Source organism: Charadrius vociferus, unplaced genomic scaffold (genome assembly GCF_000708025.1).
Source record: "Charadrius vociferus isolate BGI_N301 unplaced genomic scaffold, ASM70802v2 scaffold92, whole genome shotgun sequence".
NCBI classification, from domain to species: domain Eukaryota; kingdom Metazoa; phylum Chordata; class Aves; order Charadriiformes; family Charadriidae; genus Charadrius; species Charadrius vociferus.
In genome coordinates this window covers 3,236,814-3,247,566 of record NW_009647874.1, presented here as the reverse complement: position 1 = coordinate 3,247,566, position 10,753 = coordinate 3,236,814, and positions in this window count along the sequence as shown.

Below are 10,753 nucleotides of genomic sequence, written 5' to 3'. Positions count from 1 at the left end.
AAGAATCTCTTCATGTCAGGGTAGGAAGGAAAAAGTGCATTTGAATCATCAGACTGTTTCAAACTGTCATGGTACTGGGGTGTTTTATTGATGAATGTCGTGTATGTATAGACCAATGCACGTATGCTTATATTCTGTTCTCATTCTGTGTTTTATTCAAGACAAAATTGTCAAGGGAGCGTCAGTTCTGGTCATGAAGTGCCACATGCACTTAGCTGTTGCACACAGTCTGCTTTTAAATATGGTGTGTGTTCAGTGACAGCCTGTTGTAGGGTAAAAGAGCCTTGAGATCCATCTGAAGTTACTGAGATCCATCTGAGCAAGGTTAATCGTTACGGTTCACATCAATGGAAGAATTTAGTAGGACAGAAGCTCTACAGTTTGGTTACAGAACTCTTCTGTAAGAAGATCCCTATATCAAATGTGAAGACGGAACACTGGAAATATGGTATTTGTACGCTGAGGACTTGGGTACAATGCTGACTTTGCACTTCCACCTTGACAGCTCGCAGTATGCAGGCCCGCCAACGGAGTTCTGGCAGCCTCGGGCCTTCAGAATTACTTTTGCTGACTGGAATAGATTGAGTTACTTGTTACTTGTTATCCCTACCTTTAGGGATAGGAAAGTTACTTTACTGAGCCAAAGTACTGTTTTTTTAAAAAATACTTGTTCCTTTTGATATATTTATACAAATGATGCTAAAGTTTTCATGTGTGTTATGTAAAGGCACTTTAAAAAAAGGTCCATTTTTTAATTCAATAAAGGCACTACATATCTTTTTTCTTACAGTACTGCTGTTTTTTTCCCTTGTTCCTTCACTAAAGCATGCTGAGAACGGCACGCAGCAGTCTTGAAGTGTCTTAAACAAGACACTTCATATATTAGATCTTCATTCAGGCTGCTGACTGCGTGTGGGGGGAAAGGGTCTCATTAACCATTGTGTTAATCTGGTCTTGGCACAACATCAGCGCTAACCACCTCGCCCTGCCTGGGCAAACGGGAGCTGTGAGCTTGGCCCTGCTCTGTCCTGTACTCTTCTTGCAGTGAGGCGAAGCTAGAGCTAGTGCTGCCTCGCTCTCTGGGACCGGCGTGGTCCCCAGCGCTGCCCCAGTCAGCAACCTTCTGCTGCAGGTCCTCAAGAGCTGGGGGAAATGCAGGAGACCTCAACTGGAGGAAATGCGAAGGGCTTCTGAGCAGTCGTGGAGAGGCAGCCTTCTCTGTTGACTCCCTGGGCAAGCCCTGACTCAAATCTGCTCCAGGAAAGCCAGAGCCTTGGCAGTGGGACAGGAGGGAATGGTCTCGCACGAGACCTCATGTTGATTTCAGAGGGGCTAATGTGCTTAGCATAGGGTTTACAGAATAATTTTCAATCCTAATAGATAAAGGGAGCTTATAAAAGTAGGATTTTTCAATTTGGTGTGCACTTTTTGCATTCAGATTGTTTTGAACTTCTTGAAAGCTGTTACTGAATACAATTTCTGACCCTTTTTCTAGTACAAGTAATGCCAGCTCTGTTTACTTGCTAGTTTAATGCTGGGCTTGCTTTTTCATGCAAGATAGATAAGCAGATAAGAAAGCCATTAGAGGAGTTCTTCTGAAATGAGTTTTTATATACCTGTGTAACTCTCACGGTAGTTGTTTCTCAGAATCCAAGAACTTCGGTTAACTTCTGTATAAGCAGCAGCAATAAGTCTAGTTCTATATTTAGACTGTATCAGCATTTTCATGTGAAATTTCCCAACTGAAGTGTTTTCAAGACCTGTCTTGATAATGCTTTTTTGCTTTTTTTATGGGCCTAATCTATACTATACACCTATCTAAAACCCAGGCAAGGGTTCAGGCTGTAAATTAGCATGTGTTTGAAGGTCCCGTGTATTTGTTGCATCCCCTTAGGAAGGGGGTCACTATAAGCATCACTTCCATGTTGGCAGCAGCACAGCACAAGTTCCTTTTAAACAGGAGGTGGTGGACGATTTGCTTCTGCTAAGGTGCTCTTTGTTCCACACCTCTTCCAAAATACAGCATCTTTGAACTCATTCTGCATACTTAGAGATTAAAAGAGTGTGGTGGGACGAGTCAAGTTGGAGAAAATCACTGTTCCCTGGTAACTGGACTCAGCATGGTTTGCTGCGAGAGCTGAAGCCAGCCTGACCAGCAGGTTTTCTGCCTGGACTAGAGCAACAGTAGGAATGTGGCCAGTACTGTGACAAAGCCCTTCTATGTGAGCTTTTCAAGTCATAGAATCGCTAAAGTTGGAAGGGACCTTTAAGATCATCAAGTCCAACCATTAACCTACCCTGACAAAACCACCAAGTCTTCTACATTCATTTAGCCCCATCCTCTTCAAAGCCATTGCAAGTGTCACGCAGGAAGGAATAATCATATGATATTTTTTATAAACAGTAGTGTAACTAAAATATTTTAATTATTTAAATGCTTTGTGATTAAATTGAGACTAAAGCCATTTTCTTTTCAGCTTCTGCTTAAAAGGTAAATGCGTTTTACTGTAAAAGGCAAAGAGAGGAGGTAAAAAGGTAAAGGTAAAAAGGTAAAAGGTAAGAGGGGACTTTGTATATCATGCTTTTGTATCTCTGGTTGTTCAGATATGCTCAGTTATTTTCTTTGCCCCTCTTAACTCTCTAAACTACATTTTAAAAAAGAACACCTTAATTTTATGTACTTATATCCACAGAAATGTGGATGATAAAGTGATACTTCCCCTGGCTACAACAGTTCTAGAAGCGAAGGCTGCCCAGTGCATCTGGGGAGCATCACTGAGCCCCAGTACACTTTCCCACATGCTTTGTCTTGATGGACTGCTCTGGCTTTGCAGAGTTTGTAGCAGGCTTGTCGGCACATCGTAGGCTAAACCAGCAGTTATCTATAATATGCAAACTGGACAACATAGAAAAAAGTTTTCAGAGATGTCTTAATGTGAAAGGAATTCTATTTTTACCAGCAAAATTATTTTCTGCATTCTTGAGAAGGAACATCTTACATTTTGAATTAAGTTCTTTGTTTGTATTATCTGCCCATGTTTTAATAATTAATTCTTATAACATTTAGGAATGTAATCCGCTTAAAGACAAAAGGTTTCTTAGATTGAGAGAGGATCTTATACTAACCTATATGACTGTAAAAAGAGTAGAGGGAATGACATGCAAAATCACATATAATTGATTGGGAAAACAATATAACATTTATGTAAAAGTTACTAGTCAGTCTACTTCTCAGTCTTTTGTGTAACAAAGTAGTGTGATTCTGTGGATTTTCTATCATTTATCTAAATCCAAAAGCTTGACGTGTTAATTCTCTGTATTCATGAGGAATGTTGAATTGAAACACGCAAGAAAATGGTTTTCTTCAATTATAGTAATCCCTTCTAAAATATGAAGTTATAATAGAAATAACATTAACAATCTGTTAATACTTATGTGGTTTGTGTGTTTAGAAACATACTCACTTTCAAATACAGAGCCCAGGAACCCAGCTGTTACCCAGTTACTCTTTATTTCGTGCTCTTGTCAGCAGCTACTCTTTCCTAGTAAATGTAAGTGGAGAGGGAAAATTTGAGGTGAAAATCCCTGGCCTGGAAGTTATATCAACACTTGTAAGTTCTTGGAAGGCGAGTGTGCTGAGTAACAGGTAGGTCTCAGTACATGGCAGTTCATCAGGCTGTGGAGTGTGAATGTGGACAGTTTGGACACCTTCCTGGCATGGCATGGCACCTTCATTGCTTTGGGAGTGGAAGAAATGCAAGTCTAGGCAGGTAAATCTTCTAGGGACAAGCAGAAGTGTAAATAAAACCTTTGAGAGCTCTTCATGGCTGTACCTGTATTACAGGATGTGTTAGTTCTTCAGTGCCGTTGAGTCTAGGTGCACACCACAACTGTATCCTGACCCCACACTGGAATGCCGTGTGGATTCAAAACAACTCTTTGGCTTTCCCTGCAAGAAAACCGAATCTGCAGCTGGGAGTCATGAGAGAGAGTTGGGCAGAGAGGAACCTTATGAAGTTCAACAAGGGCAAGTGTAGGGTACTGCATCTGGGGAGGAATAACCCCATGCATCAGGACAGGGTGGGGGCTGATCTCCTGGAGAGCAGCTCTGTGGAAAGGGACCTGGGAGTCCTGGTGGACAACAGGGTGACCATGAACCAGCAATGTGCCCTGGCAGCCAAGAAAGCCAATGGCATCCTGGGGTGCATCAAGAAGAGTGTGGCCAGCAGGTCGAGGGAGGTCATCCTCCCCCTCTACTCTGCCCTGGTGAGGCCACATCTGAAATGTTGTGTGCAGTTCTGAGCTCCCAGGTTCAAGAAGGACAAGGAGCTGCTGGAGAGGGTCCAGCAAAGGGCTACAAAGATGATTAGGGGATTAGAACATCTCTCATACAAGGAAAGGCTGAGGGACTTGGGTCTCTTTAGTCTAGAGAAAAGAAGAGTGAGGGGGGATCTTATCAATACTTATAAATACTTAAAGGGAGGGTGCCAGGTGGATGGGAACAGTCTTTTTTCAGTGGTGTCCAGTGATAGAACAAGAGATAATGGGCACAAATTTGAGCATAGGAAATTCTGTCTAAACATGAGGAGGGACTTCTGTACTTTGAGGGTGGAGAGCACTGGCACAGGCTGCCCAGAGAGGTTGTGGAGTCTTGTAGACATTCTGTAGACATTCAAAACCCTCCTGGACACCGTCCTACGCATCCTGTTGTAGGTGAACCTGCTCTGGCGGGGGGGGTTGGACTAGATGATCTCTAGAGGTCCCTTCCAATCCTGACCATTCTGTGATTCTGTAACTTCAAGAACTGGAGAATATTTACCTGTGTAGATACTAAACAGAAGCAAAGGTAGTGATTTTAAATAGCCCAAATATATTAGATGTTGAGCCTGAGAACTTACTCATGCAAGTAATCCAGGTTACGTGCGTTACATATTATTTTGGCCAACCTTCAACAAGAGATGCTTATACTAGGATGCTCCTGTTTGTGCACTGAAACCCTGGGTTACTCATACGGGATTAAAGGATTGCAAAAGTTCATATTAGTAAGTGTTGGGCTTTCTCGGTGTCCCTTTAACACTTAACTACTTAAATGCCATTGCTTCTGGCTTAGGTGCTGAAAGAGGCTTTCTGACTCTTATGTTGAATAGGAGAACAATTTGCAGGACTGGGGTTTTGAAAAGCAAACATAGGCTGACAAGGGAGCTAGAAAAGCCTCATATTTCTAGAAAATCATTCTTTTGTTCTGTCAATTTCCTCTTTAACTTCTTGCTGTTTCCTGTCAGTTGAAAGGCTAAGAGTATGCAAAATTAAATAATGTTTAAGGCCACACTGTAATGGTGTTTTTTAGAGTATAGTATGATCACAGACTGCAATGTATCAAGCTTCAAAGATAATTTACTTGCTGTACCCTGGACAGTCAATAATAGGCTAGTCAATTTTTTGTAGAAAGAAGAGTCAGAGAGAAAGATTTGTAAATATATTTGTATGTGGTTATCAGCTGATGTTGTTATCAGCTCTTTCCGAATAAAAATATTTTGGGTTTCACTTTTGTCTTTGCTTCAGTGTGTCTGAATTGGAGAAACACCATCTCACTGATTTATAACAGACTCCAGCAGAAAACTAACATCATACTTCAGAAGATATGGCTTTAAAAGAGGGCATTTCATCAAAAAGAGGATGTGACTTCTCTTCATTCTCTTTCTGCTTTGCCTTTACCCTTCTCACTCCACTTTTCTCCTCCCAAGTCCGTTAGGCTTTAGCAATCTGACAGTCCTCTTCACTTAAGAATTTGGGCTGATATCTGCAGGCACAGCTCCCGTGTGCCATGGGGCAGGCAGAACAGCATTGGTACCACCAGAACTGGTGGTACTGTTTACCTGAATGCTGGTAGCACCAGCATGCAAATTATTTTTAGTCTGACTTAAAAAAAAAAAAAGTTTACTGTAGATTTGGATTCTTTTCTTTGTCTTCAGGTTAACAATCATCAGTTGTCCACTCAGCTTATATTTTTAATTTTTTGGTTTTGTAAAAGGAAAATCTGAGCACGTTTGGTAGTTTTTGAGAGAGAGAAGAAATTTGTAAGAGCTGGACGTGATGCAATCACAAGAATTGTCAATGTTGTACAAGCCAGTTTCTCAGTCTCTTTCACCACTGGAGTACGATAACATGAGACTTTTGTCTATTTTGAATGCAGTCTGGGACAGTGGCTGTACGCAGGTATGGAGTGCCTAGCCACAGAAAGCTCTGGTCATGGTTAATTACCTATAGGTATACTAGTCTAATAGAAATATTTAATATTCATAATCTTGGTTCTCTGTTCTTGGTATGTTGTGAAGAGATTTCAGTGATTTTCAAGTACTTGAGAAAATAAAACATGTCTTCCCCGCTGTGCTCTCAAAACAGAGCCGGTTGCCTAGCATCAACTTCTTTGCTTTCCTTTTTATATACAAGATTCTTTTCTTGATGGATGCTTCTCTGCAATGAAGCTCAATATCACAGAAGTGCAGATAGAAAACCAGGAATATTTAAGTCTTTTTTTTTTTGCCATACGGGCCACGTTGCAGCATACATTTCTTTTAAGGGACTAAGTTGCTAAAATAGTCAACGCTTCCCTAGTTAGGAACAACAAAGTTACCGCTAATTCCACTGTGTAACTGAGAACAATTTATATGGAGACTTGGACACCTGAACCTCTACAAGGAATATTAATGAAAACCAGGAATATTTAAGTCATGCATTTCAAAATAAGTATGGAAAGAAAGCATTGATGTTGTACCAAGCATTTGATTGTAAGACTTTTTTCCCCAGTAAGTGAACTGAAACGCTCTGTTCCTTTGCTTCTGCTGAAGAAGGTCACATGTTTTAATGACCTATAGCGAAGTTCTTTCCAAGAAGCTGGAATAATTTCTTAACTAGTTTTAAATAATAAAGAATCCCACCACAAGTAGGAGACTTGACTCTATGAATTGCCCAGAGAAATCCCTTTAGGCAGCTTAAGAAGACCTAAATTTCTGTGTCTTGCATTTGCTTGAAAGTTCCAGTGACTGATGCAATACTTTCATTATGTCTTTCTTTTCCTTTGCTGCTGTAGCTCAAAATCCTTGTGGTTGCTTGGTTGCACGACTCCTTGCACCGGCACTTTTAACTGTTGCAAGATGGAACTATTACTCTACGCATTTTTAAAGACTGATGTCATGCCTTGGCATTAAAACTTGTCATCTTTGCCTGCAGAAAGGGGGTATGCTTGCATAATCACACAGATAAAGTGCAGTACATACTCCTAGGACTGCTAAGAACTTTTTAACAAAGTAAGCAAATGTGAAAACTTGCAGGAGATGACCTCATTGCAGAATTTTGGTGCACTTTGCCGTGTTATCCCTTCACCAGCTGAATTATAACCCCCCTGCTCTGCCCTCCAGTTTTTAGGGGGTTTCATCTCAAGCCCCCCAGATACATGTGACACTCACTGGCAGAAAGTTGTATGTAATTATAAATGCTTTTTTTCACCTTGTCTGTGACCAAGAACTTGGTTGTGTATACCTGTGCAATGTATATATAGCAATTACAAGGTCTGAACTTGGGAAGGGGCTTCCTCTGCCCATTGCCTAGTTCATGCCCATCTCAGCTGTTCAGTTATATTGTTCTGTCAGTGATTTATCATTCTCAATCCTAACAAAGTCGTTAGGTTTCTCATCTCCATTATCGCTGTTTAAGAATCTCATTTGATCTGATTCTTAGAAAGTTATAAATTTGTAGCTTTAATGTATTATAATTCGTAGCCTAATGGCTGTAGGCTCTTCAGAAAGGATAGGCAAGCAAGGAGAGGCGGGGGTGTGGCCCTGTATGTCAGGGAGTGTTATGAATGTTTTGAACTAAATGATGGTGATAATGGGGTTGAGTTTTTATGGGTAAGAATCAGGGGGAGGGCTAACAAGGCACATATGGTAGTAGGAATCTGTTACGGACCGCCCAACCAGGATGAGGAGGCAGATGAAATATTCTACAAACGGCTGGGAGAAGTCTCAAGATCACGAGCTCTTGTCCTTGTGGGGGACTTCAACTTGCTGCATATCTGCTGGGAATACAATGCAGCAGGGAGGGAACAGTAGAAGGTTCCTGGAATGTACTGGGGATAACTTCCTGACGCAGCTGGTGAGGGAGCCAACTAGGGAAGGTGCCCTGCTGGACCTGCTGTTTGTAAACAGGGAAGGGCTTGTGGGGGATGTGACAGTCAGAGGCTGTCTTGGGAACAGTGATTATGAAATGATAGAGTTTCCAATTCTGGGAGAAGCAAGGAGGGGGGTCAGCAGAACTGCTACCTTGGAGTTCCGGAGGGCAGACTTTGGGCTCTTCAGGAGCCTGGTTGACAAAGTCCCCTGGGAGGCAGTCCTCCAGGGCAAAGGAGCCCAGGAAGCCTGGATGTTTTTCAAGAAGGAAGTCTTAGAGGCACAGGAGCAGGCTGTCCCCAAGTGCCAAAAGACAAGCCATCAGGGAAAAAGACCGGCCTGGCTGAACAGGGAGCTAGGGTTGCAACTTAGGGAGAAAAAGAGGACTTACGGCCTTTGGAAGGGAGGGCAGGCCACTCAAGAGGACTACAAGGAGGTACTGAGGCTACATAGGGAAAAAATCAGGAGGGCCAAAGCCCAGTTAGAGCTAAACCTGGCTTCTGTTGTCAAGGACAACAAAAAAAGTTTCTGTAAATATATTAGCAATAAAAAGAGGACTAAGGATAATCTCTGTCCTCTAGTAGATGGGGCCAGTAACATAGCGACCAAGAATGAGGAAAAGGTTGAGGTACTTAATGACATCTTTGCCTCAGTCTTCAGCAGTAGGACCAGTTGTTCCCTGAGTACCCAGACCCCTGAGCTAGAAGACAGGGATGGGGAGCAGAATGAAGCCCCTGTAATCTAAAGGGAAATGGTGAGGGACCTGCTTCAGCACCTGGAGGTACACAAATCTATGGGGCCGGATGGGATCCACCTGAGGGTACTGGAGGAGTTGGCGGAAGTGCTCACCAGGCCACTTTGCACCATTTATGAGCAGTCCTGGCTAACCGGGGAGGTCGCAACTGACTGGAGTTTAGCAAATGTGACACCCATCCACAAGAAGGGCCGGAAGGAGGATCCAGGGAACTACAGGCTGGTTAGTCTGACCCTGGTGCCTGGGAAGGTCATGGAACAGATCATCCTCAGTGCCATTACACAGCACATGCGGGAGAACAGGGTGATCAGGCCCAGTCAGCATGGGTTTGTGAAAGGCAGGTCATGCCTGACAAACCTGATCGCCTTCTATGACAAGGTGACCCACTTAGTGGATTAGGGAAAAGCTGTGGATGTTATATACCTGGATTTTTGCAAGGCTTTTGACACCGTTTCCCACAGCATTCTCCTGGAGAAACTGGCTGCTCATGGCCTGGACAGGTGTACTCTTTGCTCGGTAAAAAACTGGCTGGATGGCCGTGCCCAGAGAGTGGTGGTGAATGGATTTAAATCCAGTTGGTGGCTGGTCACAAGCGGTGTCCCCCAAGGCTCGGTGCTGGGGCCAGTTCTCTCTAATATCTTTATCAATGATCTGGATGAGGGGATCGAATGCACCCCCAGTAAGTTCGCAGATGACACTAAGCTAGTCGGGCGTGTTGAGGGTAGGATGGTTCTGCAGAGGGATCTGGGCAGGCTGGACCGATGGGCTGAGGCCAATGGTATGAGATTCAACAAGGCCAAGTGCCGGGTCCTGCACTGGGGTCACAACAACCCCATGCAGCGCTACAGGCTTGGGGAAGAGTGGCTCGAAAGCTGCCCGGCAGAAAAGGGCCTGGGGGTGTTGGTGGACAGCCGGCTGAATATGAGCCGGCAGTGTGCCCAGGTGGCGAAGAAGGCCAACAGCATCCTGGCCTGTATCAGGAATAGTGTGGTGAGCAGGACTAGGGAAGTGATCATCCACCTGTACTTGGCACTGGTGAGGCCCCACCTCGAGTACTATGATCAGTTTTGAGCCCCTCACTACAAGGACATTGAGGTGTTGGAGAGTGTCCAGAGAAGGCCTGTGAAGCTGGTGAGGGGGCTGACCTCTTCTCCCTGGTGACAAGTGATAGGACGAGAGCAAATGGGTCCAAGTTATGTCAGACTAGGTTTAGATTGGATATTAGGAAACATTTTTTCACTGAAAGGGTTATTAAACATTGGAACAGGCTGCCCAGGGAGGTGGTGGATTCGCCATCCCTGGAGGTGTTTAAAAAAAGGGTAGATGTGGTACCTGGGGACATGGTTTAGAAGTGGTTTTGTCAGGGTAGGTTAATGGTTGGACTTGATGATCTTAAAGGTCCCTTCCAACCTCAGCAATTCTATGATTCTATGATTCTATTAATTGACAGCTGAGACATATTCTTCTCCTTCATTGGTATCTACTGGATGTATTTTATTTATAGACAGCAGTTGTAGTCTGTCTTCAATTTAAGCTAGACAAGCCAAATTAACTTAATCCTTTCTGAAAGGGAAGCTTCTCGCTTTCCCTAGTATGTTGGTAGTCTTTCTTCCATGAGAAGTCTCTTCAAATTTGTTAATGTGTTGACCAGGACAGTGCACAACATTTCAGCCGAAGGTGGGCTGGTACCCTGAACAGTGTTTTCGGGGTCCTAAACAGAAGATGGGTGTGCATGGAGGAGTTAGTGATCCACATCAGAGCTGATGTGAGTAGGCGCAAGCCTGAGCACGTACCACGTGGCTGCAGGACAACATGAGCCAGCTCACCCTAATGC